The sequence below is a fragment of the Bos grunniens genome, chromosome 21, assembly GCF_055505025.1.
Source record: "Bos grunniens cultivar Pamir isolate PY7600 chromosome 21, Bosgru_T2T1.0, whole genome shotgun sequence".
Taxonomy (NCBI): domain Eukaryota; kingdom Metazoa; phylum Chordata; class Mammalia; order Artiodactyla; family Bovidae; genus Bos; species Bos grunniens.
The window spans coordinates 3,266,051-3,280,632 of record NC_141185.1 but is presented as its reverse complement, the minus strand read 5'-3'; the positions used below and the strand labels follow the sequence as shown (position 1 = coordinate 3,280,632).

Below are 14,582 nucleotides of genomic sequence, written 5' to 3'. Positions count from 1 at the left end.
TTTGGCTGCAAAGAATATAATCAGTCTGATTTTGGTGTTGACCATCTGGCGATGTCCATGTATAGAGTCTTCTCTTGGGTTGTTGGAAGAGGGTGTTTGTTATGACCAGTGCATTTTCTTGGCAAAACTCTATTAGTCATTGCCCTGCTTCATTCTGTATTCCAAGGCCAAATTTGCCTGTTACTTCAGGTGTTTCTTGACTTCCTACTTTTGCATTCCAGTCCCCTATAATGAAAAGGACATCTTTTTTGGGTGTTAGTTCTTTTTTTTTTTTTTTTTTTTAAGAATCTGTGTCAATACGTTTATTCCAAGTAAGAATTGTGCATTCACACCAGGCATATTATTCCCCACAAAAGCCAGTATCATCATTAAAATATTTAACACTAAATATACCATAAAACTCACAGTTATGTGAAAAACTTCTCAAGGTATCTATTTCAAGTCATTAAATTCTTCAATATTTGTAATCCATGCATAAACATGACACTCATAATTATTGATATGCTTATTATATATATTTAAAACATCTTTTGGGAAATTTTATGCTCTCCAAATAATAACTTCTTAGTAACTTAAAAATACCTCTATGAACCTCTTAGCAGTACTATTGTAAAACCAAAATTGTATTTTCAAGCAGCAAGGATCCAAGACACACCATTCCTGACTAAAGACAGGGCTGCTATCCGGTTTTCCAAACAGCTCTCGTCCATTCCTTGTCCCTATTTTAATATGCCAACCATCACTTCACTGATATCCCAAAGTTTTCTCGCCACAGACTCATCCATAGCTTTGGGCAACAGTTCTTCTTTACAGTCCCCAAAGTACCTCCCTGAAACACCTTCGACCTCAGGTGAAGAGGCCAAATAAACTGCAGTCTGGGCCCCCTCTTCTGGAGTTTTGAAGAAAGCCCATGACACTAAATTGAAAAGTGGTCTGACTAACAGTGGGATGTGTATGTGCCTCCCGAGGTTAGTTCGCACTACGCCAGGGTGTAACACATTCACAGTGACGCTGGTGCCTTCTAAGCGGCGGGCTAGTTCTCTGGTAAAAAGAATGTTAGCCAGTTTGCTCCGACTGTAACAGAAGCTTTTATTATAGCTCTGTTCACTGTTCAAGTCTTCAAAGTTGATGTCTCCATATTTGTAAAGTTTAGAGGAAACGACCACAATTCTGCTGGGAGCTGAACTTTTGAGGAGTCCAAGGAGAAGGTTGGTGAGTAGGAAGTGTCCCAGATGGTTCACGCCAAACTGCATCTCAAATCCATCTTCAGTCTTCATATAAGGGCACTGGAAGACCCCAGCATTATTGATCAACACATCCAGTCTAGGCTCTTCCTGGAGCATCTCCTGACAGAAGGAGCGCACGGAGCTCAGCGAGGCGAGGTCCAACTCCTTGACGACGAGCTCGCCGGCACCGCCAGAGTTGGGCCCCGAGTCGGGGCCTCCCGCCGGGCAGACCTCGCGACGGAGCTGGCCCGCCGCCTCCTCGGCGCGCTCGCGGTCCCGGCAGCCCATGATCACTCGAGCCCCCAGGCGCAGCAGCTCGGCCGCTGTGGCGCGGCCCAGGCCGCTGTTCGCCCCGGTGATCAGCACGGTCTTCCCGCGCATGAGGCCGGAGTCCCTGCCTTGGTGCAGCCGCTGGACGCTGGACCCCACAAACCGCCGGGCGGCTAGCCACAGGATCCCACCTAGTGCAGCCAGTAACGCTGCCGCGGTACCCACTGCCATAGCCGCCGGGGCCGAGGGCCCACCGGCCCCTGCGCGGGCTGGGTGTTAGTTCTAAAAGGTCTTGTAGGTCTTCATAGAACCGTTCAACTTCAGCTTCTTTAGCATTACTGGTTGGGGCATAGACTTGGATTACTGTGATATTGAATGGTTTGCCTTGGAAACGAACAGAGATCATTCTGTCGTTTTTGAGATTGCATCCAAGTACTGCACTTCGGACTCTTTTGTTGACCATGATGACCACTCCATTTCTTCTGAGGGATTCCTGCCTGCAATAGTAGATACAATGGTTATCTGAGTTAAATTCACCCATTCCAGTCCATTTCAGTTCGCTGATTCCTAGAATGTCAACATTCACTCTTGCCATCTCTTGTTTGACCACTTCCAATTTGCCTTGATTCATGGACCTGACATTCCAGGTTCCTATGCAATATTGCTCTTTACAGCATCGGACCTTGCTTCTATCACCAGTCACATCCACAGCTGGGTATTGTTTTTGCTTTGGCTCCATCCCTTCATTCTTTCTGGAGTTATTTCTCCACTGATCTTCAGTAGCATATTGGGCACCTACTGAGCTGGGGAGTTTCTCTTTCAGTATCCTATCATTTTGCCTTTTTATACTGTTCATGGGGTTCTCAAGGCAAGAATACTGAAGTGGTTTGCCATTCCCTTCTCCAGTGGACCACATTCTGAATTAAAGTACATAAAGTGCTTAGAACAGTACCTGACAAGAAGTAAGCTCATTATTAGTGTTATTATGACATTAATAGTTTTCTATGTGTATGGTCTTCAAAACTTTTAATAATTGGATAACAGTATCAATAACCTCAGATATGCAGATGACACCACCCTTATGGCAGAAAGTGAAGAGGAACTAAAAAGCCTCTTGATGAAAGTGAAAGTGGAGAGTGAAAAAAAGTTGGCTTAAAGCTCAACATTCAGAAAATGAAGATCATGGCATCCGGTCCCATCACTTCATGGGAAATAGATGGGCAAACAGTGGAAACAGAGTCAGACTTTCTTTTTCTGGGCTCCAAAATCACTACAGATGGTGATTGCAGCCATGAAATTAAAAGACGCTTACTTCTTGGAAGGAAAGTTATGACCAACCTAGATAGCATATTGAAAAGCAGAGACATTACTTTGCCAACAAAGGTCCGTCTAGTCAAGGCTATGGTTTTTCTTGTGGTCATGTATGGATGTTAGAGTTGGACTGTGAAGAAGGCTGAGCATCGAAGAATTGATGCTTTTGAAGTGTGGTGTTGGAGAAGACTCTTGAGAGTCCCTTGGCCTGCAAGGAGATCCAACCAGTCCATTCTGAAGGAGATCAGCCCTGGGATTTCTTTGGAAGGAATGATGCTAAAGCTGAAACTCCAGTACTTTGGCCACCTCATGCGAAGAGTTGACTCATTGGAAAAGAGTCTGATGCTGGGAGGGATTGGGGGCAGGAGGAGAAGGGGATGACAGAGGATGAGATGGCTGGATGGCATCACTGACTCAATGGATGTGAGTCTGAGTGAACTCCGGGAGTTGGTGATGGACAGGGAGGCCTGGTGTGCTGTGATTCATGGGGTCGCGAAGAGTCCGGACACGACTGAGCAAGTGAACTGAACTGAACATGAAATAGAATATTACCAGACATACCCTCTCTTTATTGTTGGTAATATTCAGGTTTAATTTCAATATTCAGTTTTAATTTTTTTTCTTATAAGCAATTTGAGATGAATCTCCATATATATAAAACAGTTCCCTGTATTTTGGATTTTTTCTGTGGATTCCCCAAAGTGAAATTACTAGGTCATCATGTATGAACATTTTGAAGATCTTTAGACACATTGCCAGGCTGTGTTCCAGAAGGCACATAAGTAGTGCATAGCAGCAGTAAATTGCAGTCTGTTTTGCTGTATATATTTTTGCTTGCACTAGACAAATAGATGAATAAACAAGAGTGCCTTGTTTAATAAAAACTTTTGCAGCTTCCAGAGGTAAAACATTTTCTCTGTACCCTTTTGAATTGTCTCTACGTCCTTTTATCATTGAATCTTTTTTATGATTTTCTTATCAATGTGATACATTAGTTATCGTTGCATATATATGTTCTCAGATTGCTTGCCTTTTAGATCTTTAGAAACAATTTTTTTTAAAGTAAAATCTGTGGCTTTTTTTTTTTTTTTGCATGTACTGCTATTGTTTTTAATTTCTAAGTCCTCCTTCTCTGTCCTATATCTCTAGTTTTTCTCATGCCAACTTTAAAATTTTCCTCCATATAAATTTCTAAAATCTCCTATATAGAGAAATATTGAAGCAGTATATACTTATTAGACTGTATATATACACATATATAGAAATGAACTATAAAGGCAGCTATTTTTCTTCATAATGACTGTGTAGTGTTTGTGTGGATTTAATCATAATTTGACTTCCCTGGTGGTTCAAATGGTAAAGAGTCTGCCTGCAATGCGGGAGACCTGGGTTCGATCCCTGGGTCGAGAAGATCCCCTGGAGAAGGAAATGGCAACCCACTCCAGTATTCTTGCGTGGAGAATCCCATGGACAGAGGAGCCTTGCAGGCTACAGTCCATGGGGTCATAAAGAGTCAGACACCGCAAAGAGTCAGACACAACTGAGCAACTTCACTTCACTTCAGTCATAATTTAACCCTATTGATAAACATATTCTTGTTTCTGGTATTTTCTGTTACAATTTCTGCATGATTGTCTTGCTACATGCAGTCTCTGCTCACTTAGGTTCACTTTTCTGTACAGTAGGTACCCAGGTGGCTCAGTGGTGAGGAATCTGCCTGCCTCACAGGAGATGCCGGTTCCATCCTTGGGTTGGGAAGATCCCCTGGAGAAGGAAATGGCAACCCATTTGAGCATTCTTGCCTGGGAAATCCCATGGACAGAAGAGCCTGGCGGGCTGTAGTTCATGGAATTGCAAAGAGTCAGATATGACTGAGAGACTAACACAACAACAGTGGATTCCTAAAAATGAAACAGTTGGATCAAAATTTAGATAGAAAACTATGAAATTGCCTTCTGCAGAGGTTTTTCTCATTCCATGTAGATTTTGAAAGTGTCCTTATTTTAAGAATGATTATCAGTCTTTTTATATAAGGCAATGGCAACCCACTCCAGTACTCTTGCCTGGAAAATCCCATGGGCGGAGGAGCCTGGTAGGCTGCAGTCCATGGGTCGCTAAGAGTCGGGCACAACTGAGCAACTTCACGTTCACTTTTCACTTTCATGCATTGGAGAAGGAAATGGCAACCCACTCCAGTGTTCTTGCCTGGAGAATCCCAGGGACGGGGGAGCCTGATGGGCTGCCGTCTATGGGGTCGCACAGAGTCGGACAGGACTGAAGTGACTTAGCAGCATACATATATTTATGGATCATTTGTTTTTTCTTTCTATGAACTATTTGTGACCATTGCCCATTTTATTTTCTTACTGATTTATGAGGACTGTTTGTACATTAAAGGAACTAGCCTTTTGATACATATTCGTGCATTTATAACAACAGCACTGGCTCTTGATTGCTGTGCCCAGGCTCTCTCCAGCTGCGGTGAGCAGGGCTGCTCCTGGTTACAGTGTGTGGGCCTCTCACTGCAGTGGCTTCTCTCGTGGAGAGCAGGCTCTAGACACCTGGGCTTAGTAGTTGTGACGCACGGGCTTAGTTGCTCCACAGCGGGTGGCATCTTCCCAGACCAGGGATAAAAGTCGTGTTCTCTGCATCGGCAGGCAGATTCTTGACCGCTAGACTACCAGGGAAGCCCTTGATACCAGTTTTGTAAATGCTTTTATTTTGATGATGTAAGGAGTTTAGCTCTTAAAAAGTTAAAAAAAATTTTTTTTAAGTTTTAGATTTTATGTAGACAAATTTGTCATTTTACTTACGACTTCTAGGATTTTTAGTTTTTGGTCAGATTGCTAGGAGAAAGATGGTTTAAAGAAAAGTCTTTGCCTTTTCTGTGTTAGAAGTTTTATAGTTTGGGAAAAAGTACATTGTTATGAGGGAGCATTTCTTTATTTTCTCTAGTTGTAGTGTATTTAAATTTAGTTTTTTATAGTTTCTGTAGTGTTTAAAAACTGGAAATAAACATCCACATTTAAAGTAATTGTCTTCACAATTTGTATTAGGTACTTCTTTTACTTCAAATATCAGTACTTAAAAAAAATTAGTTTAAAAAACCAATAAAAACATTTAACTTTCCTCAGATTATAGATTTCATACATAGAATGGGTTTCCTCCTTGTGTCCAAGCCAATTTGACAAATTTGCTACATCAGAAGGAACTATGGGAACCAACCCTGGGAATATACAGATAGGCCAAGGTCAGTATCAGTCTGATGTGGACGTTGTTACTGAATTCTTATTAACAGTTTTTTTCAGAAACACTGATTGGGGGTCGGTTTAAGGAGGGAGATTCTAGCAGAAGGATGTTTGGACTTGTAGGTAACGGAGAAGTGAATTTTAATGGGAAGGGCACTAGACATTGTCCCTACCTTTGTAGCACTGTTTTCGATTCAAGTTTTCAGTATGAATCTCTTGGGGATCTTGTCCTGATTTTGTGCAGCTGCCACTGTACTGTTCATGACTGTATCCATGGGAACATAAGTAGGTGACATAAGTTTATAACTTGTTGCTAGGCAGATCTAGCTTGAAATGTAATAAAATTTCCTCATTAAAAAGTGTTTGGATGTTTTACCTTCTGTGGGGGAAGGTAACTAAACAGAATAGTTTGGAATTAAAACTGTGAAATTGTATAAACCTTTTATAGTGTAAAGAACTGGTCATGTTTTTAATTAATTGAATGTTTGAAATTGAAGAGAATAAGATAACTCTGTGCTGCAGGCTTGGTCTTTTAGGTTTAAACGGTTAGTATTCAGCTGTGTAGGGACTAGATGTGGACCCCTAAATCTATCTCAGAACACATGTTTAATTCCAGAAAGACGACAGATACTCTAGGTTGTCCTTCCCAGACTTGGCAGACTCATGAAGGAGGCCTTGTGGGGCATCAGATGCCTCTCTTATTTTGGTTGAAATTTCATTTTTTTAATTAAAATCTTTTAATAGGTAATGTGTCACTGGTGTAAAACAGCTAAATTTGAAAAAGGTAGAGTGAAATATAATTGGTTTCTTACCCTTTTCCTCTTGAGTCTCACAGTTACCCAGAGACCACCATACTTATTAGCCTCTTGTCTGATTATAATTTAAAGAATATGTTTGAGTAGTTATTTAGAAATAGTAGATGACATTTATGCATTTTGTATGCCAGCCACTGTGGTCAGTGCATCGCAGGACAACCTAGGAAGTAGTTTCTACTCAGTGTTTTACAGATAGGGAAGCCTACTCTCAGGCTTCAGAAAGTTAAATAACTTGCACAAGGTGTCATATTTCTTGCCCACAGATTAATCCATGTTTTATTTCTACTCTGTCCTCCTGTGTCTAGTACAGTGACTGTGGGACTGGAGTAGTGTGTCAAGTGTAGTGTGAAGGCTGGTTTTACACAGGTGGTCATATCCTCATCTGGTAGCTTTGAACTTGTGTAGCTGTGACTCACTTCTCTTTGTAGACAAGTTACACTGAGGATTGGCGCAGCATTGTGTCTGAATATTCATGAAAGTAATCTTATATTTCTGGATCTCATGTTGGGAACATTTGGGAGAACCTCCCTTGTGATTGGATAAGTTCAGTATTTGGGGATGAGAGTATTAACATAGGCATTGATATAATTGTGACTCCATTCCCTGTAGGTGTGTTTGATTTTTATCCCCCCTTCTCCTGCCTCAGCTGTATCTTGGCCCATGTCCTTTCAGTTTCCTCATGTAAGAGAAGGAATAAGTGGGACTAGGAGTCATCTAGAAGGAGTAAAGTGTTTTGTTAAATGCCAATATTAGCAAATGTCTGTGATTTTGAAAATCTGTGTTTAGTGTAAATTGTGTGTAGTGCCTCCAATTTTTTACCTTTGAACTGTAGAAAATAAAATTTTAGAGCTTGGGTGAGACTATTGAGATTATTTGGCAAGAGAAAAATGAGAAATGATTCAATTCCATAGGTAGTTGTTGAACTACTTTCTTTGTTAAGTGAGGATAATATTTATCTCATAGGGTTGGTATGAGGATTAAGAGATAATCCTTACGAAAGTCTTGGGCTGATTATTTAATGATAATACTAATCGTTAAACTCACTGAACGCTTAGTATGTGCTAGCATAATAGGAGCAGAGGAGTATTCTGAGACATCATAGGAAAGCCTGGGTAGAGTGTAGAAGAGAGTTAGGAAGGCCATTTGAAAGATTTTTAGTGAGAGTGAAGGCTGAACTAAGAGATTAGCTTTGAGGGAATGTGAACAAAGCATATAGAGCTGGCAGACGGGTAGAGGGTAAAAAGACTGAGTTTTGATGCCTTCAGTAATGGGATACTGGAAAGAGTAGAGCAGTCTGGAGATGTCACTAGTGTTTTGGAAACTGAAAACAGGCTAATGTAAAGTAACTACCTTGGCAGAACTGAGGAGGCTGAGCCAGAGGGAGGGAGAGGTGGTGTGAGGCCCTAGGAAGCAAGAAGGCTGCTGCTGCAGCGCCTCCCAAAGGCCGGGGTGGGGGGCAGGTGGACGTGCCAGCTGTCTGCAGGGCCTAGTGTGTTGTGGGCAGGGCTCAGCTGCAGGGCTGACTGGAAGTCTGGCTCCACTCCTGTCACCCAGCAGCTACCCTTTCCGTCTCCCAGCAGAGGGCCAGTTTACTCGTAGTGGAGTGTGAGCCCCAGGGATGCTGGAGGGGAAGGCTGGAGTGTGGGTGCCTAGACCAGAGACGGTGCTGGGTGCAGAGATTGTGTGAAGTTTCCACGGTGAATGGTGAGAACCTCAGGACATCCCAGAATTCTTGCAGCCTGGTTGTTCCCTCCGGGCAGCAGATAAGATTCTTCTTTGAGAGAAAACTGGCCCAGATGTAAAGGCCTACAGCCTCCAACAACTGTCAGCCTGCATCCTAGTCACTGTTTGTATTGCTGTTGTCACAGCTATTGCCTGAAAACAACAACTGTTATTTTACTATCTCACACGGTTTTTGGTGGTCAGGGTTTAGGAAGGGCTTACGTGGGCAGGTTTGGCTTGTATTTTTCTTCAGGTTGTAGTCACATAGTGGCTGCACACAGATCAGCAGGGCCACTGAAGCGGCTTGGACTGGCCTGGCACCTCCTTTCCTGGGTCTCAGCATGGGCACATGCCAGGAGAGCCAGGTGAGAGTCAAATCACCTTTGTGACCTGCCTCAGGAGCCTCACAGCCTCGGTTCTGCCCTAGTCTCATGTCTGTTCAGCCTCAGAGGGAGGCAACATAGACTCCACCTCTTGATAAAATTTGAATCAAAGTCTGATTCTGAGGAGAATGTGTAGGAGGATGTTGTGACCACTTTTGGAAAAGATGATTTACCACAATTTACCTTTTGATTGTAAGATGTTCCCATTGTTGATATTCAGTCGCTAAGTCATGTTCCAAGTTGTCGCAGCCTCATGGACTGCAGCACACCGGGCTCCTCTGTCCTTCACTGTCTCTTGGAGTTTGTTCAGATTCATGTCCATTGAGTCAGTGATGCCATCCAACCATCTCATCCTCTGTCATCCACTTCTCCTCCTGCCCTCAATCTTTCCCAGCATCAGGATCTTTTCCAGTGAGTCAGTTCTTCTCATCAGGTGGCCAGAGTATTGGAGCTTCACCTTCAGCATCAGTCCATCCAATGAATATTTAGGACTGGTTACCTTTAGGATTGACTGTTTGATTTCCCTGCAGCCCAAGGGACTCTGAAGAGGCTTCTCCAGCACCACAGTTCTAAAACATCAGTTCCTCAGCTCTTAGCCCTGTTTATGGTCCAACTTTCACATCTGTACATGTGAAAAACCATAGCTTTGACTATATGGACCTTTATCTGTATAGTCAAAGATGTTCCTACTACATGCAAATTATGTTCATACCCTCCCCCAGCACCCTTTTCCAGTTGTGACATCAGATCCTGTCCCCTAAATCAGGCCAGCTGTGGCCAGATGTGTTTCCTCAGGTATAGTTCTGGATCTGGACACATGTGGACTTAAGAGCCAAGTAATCTGTTTTCTCCACATGGTGGGTAAGGCTTAGGATAGATGCTGCAGGCACACCTGTTCAGAAAAGGAGAAAACAGGCGCAGCAGTCACAGGTCCAAGGTGTTCCTGAAATCCAGGCGGGCACAGCTGCCAGCCCTTTATCAGGACTCAGTTCTCTCACCTGGGAGTGATTCTCCAAGGCTCTTGGCTCTACTCTGAGAGTTTTGTTTTGCCTTCTGAGTTATCCTTTACTATAGTAGTGTCTAGGTTTTAATAATTGGGTTAAAATACATGTAAGATAAAATTTACCATCTTAACTATTTTCCCTTGTGGCTCAGCTGGTAAAGAATCTGCCTGCAATGTGGGAGACCTGGGTTTGATCCCTGGGTTGGGAAGATCCCCTGGAGAAGGGAAAGGCTACCCACTCCAGTACTCTGGCCTGGAGAATTCCATGGACTATACAGTCCATGGTGTTGCAAAGAGTTGGACATGACTGAGCTACTTTCAGTTCTCTTCAGCCATTTTTTACCAAAGTACAGTTGGTTTACAGTTCATAACGCCATGCCAACCCCTGCTGCGCAGCGCAGCGCCGCGCCTCAGTTTCACACATGCACGTTCTTTTCCACAGTCTTCTCCATCATGCTCCATCCCTGGAGACTGGATGTAGGTTCCTGTGCTCTGCACAAGGACCTTGTTGTTCCGTCTTAACCACTTTTAAGTGAACAGTTCAATGATATTGAAAACTTTCATAATGTTGTACAGCCGTCAGCAAAAATCCACCTCCAGAATGCGTTTCATTTTGTAAAATTGAAGCTCTGTATCCATTAAACACTTAAGCTCTCATTCCCACGATCCACCTCCCCCCAGCTCCTGGCAGTTGCCGTTTTGCTCTCTGTCTCTGTGACTTTTAACTACTCTAAGCACCTCATATAAGTGGACTCATACAGCGTCTGTGTTTGTGTAACTGGCCTGTGTTTGTTAGCATGATGTCCTCGAGGTTCCTGCATGCTGTAGCCTGTGTCAGCATTTCCTTCTGTTTTCAAGGCTGAATAATACTCCATTGTATGGATGTGCCATATTTTGCTTGGGTATTCTTCTGTGGATGGAGCCTTGGATTGCTTCCATGTTTTAGCTGTTGTGACTAATGCTGCTATGACATAGGTGTACAAATATCGCAGAGATCCAGCTTTCAATTCTTTTGGATATATATACCCAGAAGTGGAATTACTGGCTCATATGGTAATTTAATTTTTTTTTTAGGAACTGCCTTGCTGTTTTCCACATTGACTGTACCATTTTACATTCCCAGCACCATGTAAAAGTTCAGATTTCTCCACATCCTCACTAATGCTTGTTATTTTCCTGTTCTTTTTTTGGTGGTAGCCATCCTACTGGGTATCATTTTGTTTGTATTTACCTAATGATTAGTGATACTGAACATCTTTTAATGTGCTTCTTAACCATTGGTGTATATTCTTTGGAGAAATGTCTGTTGAAGTACTCCACCCATTTTTAAAATCTGTTGTTGATACTGTTGAGTTTTACAAGTTCTCTATGTATTCCGGTTATTGATCTCTTATTAGATCTATGATTTGCAAATTTTTTTTCAAGAAATGGCTGGTTTTTAGAGAGGGATAGATTGGGAGTTTGCAATTGACATGTATTCTGGATTGACTACTGTATTTAAAATACATAACCAACAAGGACTTACTGTGTAGCACAGGGAACTCTGTTCATTACTCTGTAATAACCTGAATAGAAAAAAATTTGAAAGAGAACAGGTACGTGTATGTGTATAACTGGATCCCTTTGCTGCGCACCAGAAGCTATCACAACACTGCTAATCAGCTGTGCTCCAGTGTAAAGTTAAAAAAAAAGGAATGGCTGGGTTTTATAGCTGAGTGAAGTTTTCTTAGTCTGCTTCATGCTCATAATATTTTGGGAATAAAAAAGGCCTTTGTTCTATATTATTTTTGTCTCTTTCAGTCCAAACTGGTACACTTCCTTAAAAATTCGTGTAGGTTTTCTGTGTGTCAGTTTATTAATCCACTCCAGTTAGACAAAAGCCACCTTCCGATGGGTCCTTCCCTTCCTCCGGCTCCTTGTGCATCTGCTGCGGGACAGCTGCTCCTAACAGTCTGAGCAGCTCCACTGCTTCATTGAAGAGGCTCTTTAGAAGCAGCCCTTAATGTTTTTAGAAGATCCTTGGTTTGTTTTGAAATGCCAATTTGGAACCTTCTTGGATCTTTCTGAGGTATTTAAAAAAGTTTTTCACCCACAGCCTGGATTTGATTTCTCCCCCATAGCCATTTCTCGTTTTGATGTATTCATTTATGTGTTTATTTAGGCTGTGCTCGGTCTTTGCTGCTGCACGGGCTTTTCTCTAGTTGCGGTGTTCGGCTTGTAATCGCCGTGGCTTCTCTCGTTGTGGAGCACGGGCATTAGGCTCACAGGCTTTAGCAGTTGCGGCACTCAGGCGCAGCTGACTTCCTTTATTTTTAGCAATCCGTTTTCCCTAGCTACTCCTCTCTCCCCTCTCATTTTATCATAGGCATTGTGAAGAGACTGGTGACATGTTCAGTGTCATGCCCGGGAGTCTCCTTCGATGGGTCACTTGAATTGATTAGGTAAAAGATTCCACATGACTGCACACCACATTTCCCACCACCACATAACAAAGGTCCCCTTTTTTCCAGTGTATAGTAGTATTTTTCTTACTTTCGTGCCTAAAAAATGACCCCCCCCCCAAGCTAATTGCATGCTTTCTGTGGGTCAGGAATTTGGGGGAGCTTTGCTGGGCGATTCTGATGCTGGCTCAGGTAACGTCTTGGCTGCTGTCAGTCGGTGGAGCTGGAAGAGCCGTGGGCACAGGGAGGTGGGTCTGCGTGTGTGGTGGGGGCACAGCAGGCTCCTTTCTCAGCGTGTAGTCTCTGGACCTCTCCACAAGGTCTCTGCGTGTGGACTAGATTGTGCTGCTGCTTCAAGGCACTCAGATCACGTACTCGGACACACACTTTGCAAAGGTGTATGTCTCAAGAGAAACAGGTAGAATCTGTTTTGTCTCTGTGCTTGAAAGTCAAAGCATGTCACATGCTTTGGTTACAAATTTGCCCAAGTTCAAGGGGGAGGGAACATAAACCTCACCTCTTGGAGGCAAGAGCTCCAGTTGGTCACAGTGTTAGAAGATCACATGAAGTAAGAGGTACTGTGGTCAGCTTTAGAGAACACAGTCCATCGTGGCTCTCAGGGAAACAGATGGATCCATGTCCCATCACTCTGCGAGCCCTGCTGCTTAGGAAGCCTTGTGTGCACATGCAGGGAAAACCTGCTTTTTAAGACTTCCTTCCTAATTGTGCCTCAGCAGTCAAGGATCATTCTAAACATGAAGAAAGCTTCTAACAGTAATGCAAGCAGATAAAAAATAAATTGAATGAAGAGAGAAAACGTAAATTGCAGAAGGAAAGTTCAAACTTCAAAAACAAAAGGCTAAAAGAACTTAAAGAAAATGTTAAATTCATGATACAAAAATAGTATTTTAAAGGGACTTCCTTGGCAGTCGAGTGGTTAACACACCACACTTCCATTGCAAGGGGCATGGGTTTGATCCCTGGTCAGAGAGCTAAGATCCTGTGTGCTGGACAGCCAAAAAAAAAAAAAATGATTATACAAAATAGGGAACCATTCAGAGAGTAAGAAAGAGCTCTTGGAAAATAGAAGAGCAGAGGAAATTTTCAATAGGAAACTGAAAAAAAATCATTCAGAAAGTATTAAGCGAAGACCGATGAAAATGTACAGTGCCTGAGCCGTGATGAGATCAGTGAAGAGTATTGTTTGGGGAGGAGGAGGAGGTGGGGAGATGTGGATGTGGACTGTGTATTGAGTGTCGGTTTTCTTCAAGTGTGATAATGGTGCTGAGGTTTTGTAGCAGAAGTGTCCTGAAGCAGCAGCACATGCTGTCTGCTTTCCTCAGGTGTATGTGTGTATGCACAGGGAAGAGAGACGCCACGCCAGGAGAGAGAGAGGGCCAAGCAGTTACGACTTCATGTCAACAATTAGTGATAAATGCAGACGCAAAACAGAAAGAGTATATCACAGTTGAGGGATCAGTTCAGGAGAGCCTCCATCTGGATTACTAGAGAGAGGGGGAAAAGAGAAAATTGAAAGGGCACAGTGATTAAATTAGTCCTTAAAAAATTTTCCAGAACTGAAGGTCATAAATCTCTAGATTGAACAGATCCACCAAGTGCCCAGCACAGTGAGTAAAGGAAAAAATAAATTAATGCAATTTCAGAACGTTGAGGTTGGAGAGGATCCCACAGTCTTGCAGAGGGGACAGATGAAGTTCAGCAGTGGACTGGGGTCTGTGTGGCTCTGGAATCTGGCGCCCGTGGGTCCTGGGAGCATTGCTTCCAGTCTTGGATTCCACACCAAGCTGTTTTCCATTCTTGAGGGGCTGGTCCACTTCACGTTCCTACCGGCAGTGTATGAGGGTTGCATTTTTTCCACATCTTTGTCTACACTTGTTATTGTCTGTCATTTAAATTATAACCACCCTGGTGGTGTGAAGTGTATTCTCACTGTGTATGTGTTTCTGTTTCTTTCTTTGCCCTGTGGCTTATGGATCTAATTGCCTGAGCAGGGATCAAGCATGGGCCATTGCACTAATCACTGGACCACCAGAGAATTTCCTTGGTGCTTTTCATTTGTATTTCCCTGTTGATTGATGATATTGAGTATCTTTTCATATGCTTATGTGGATGAATACTTTTTTAGATCCTTTTTCCACTTTA

General features: G+C 42.9%; 1 protein-coding gene and 1 pseudogene across 3 annotated transcripts in view; one reads left to right on the top strand and one right to left on the bottom strand.

Annotated features, from left to right (window-relative positions):
* Positions 1 to 14,582, top strand: part of RCOR1 (REST corepressor 1) — a 120,110-nt gene that overhangs the window by 34,592 nt on the left and 70,936 nt on the right. The gene's annotated exons all lie outside the window — the stretch shown is intronic.
* LOC147348915 (retinol dehydrogenase 14 pseudogene) lies at positions 549 to 2,058 on the bottom strand (annotated as a pseudogene). Its single transcript, XR_015149386.1, has one exon. The product of XR_015149386.1 is annotated as a retinol dehydrogenase 14 pseudogene (transcript).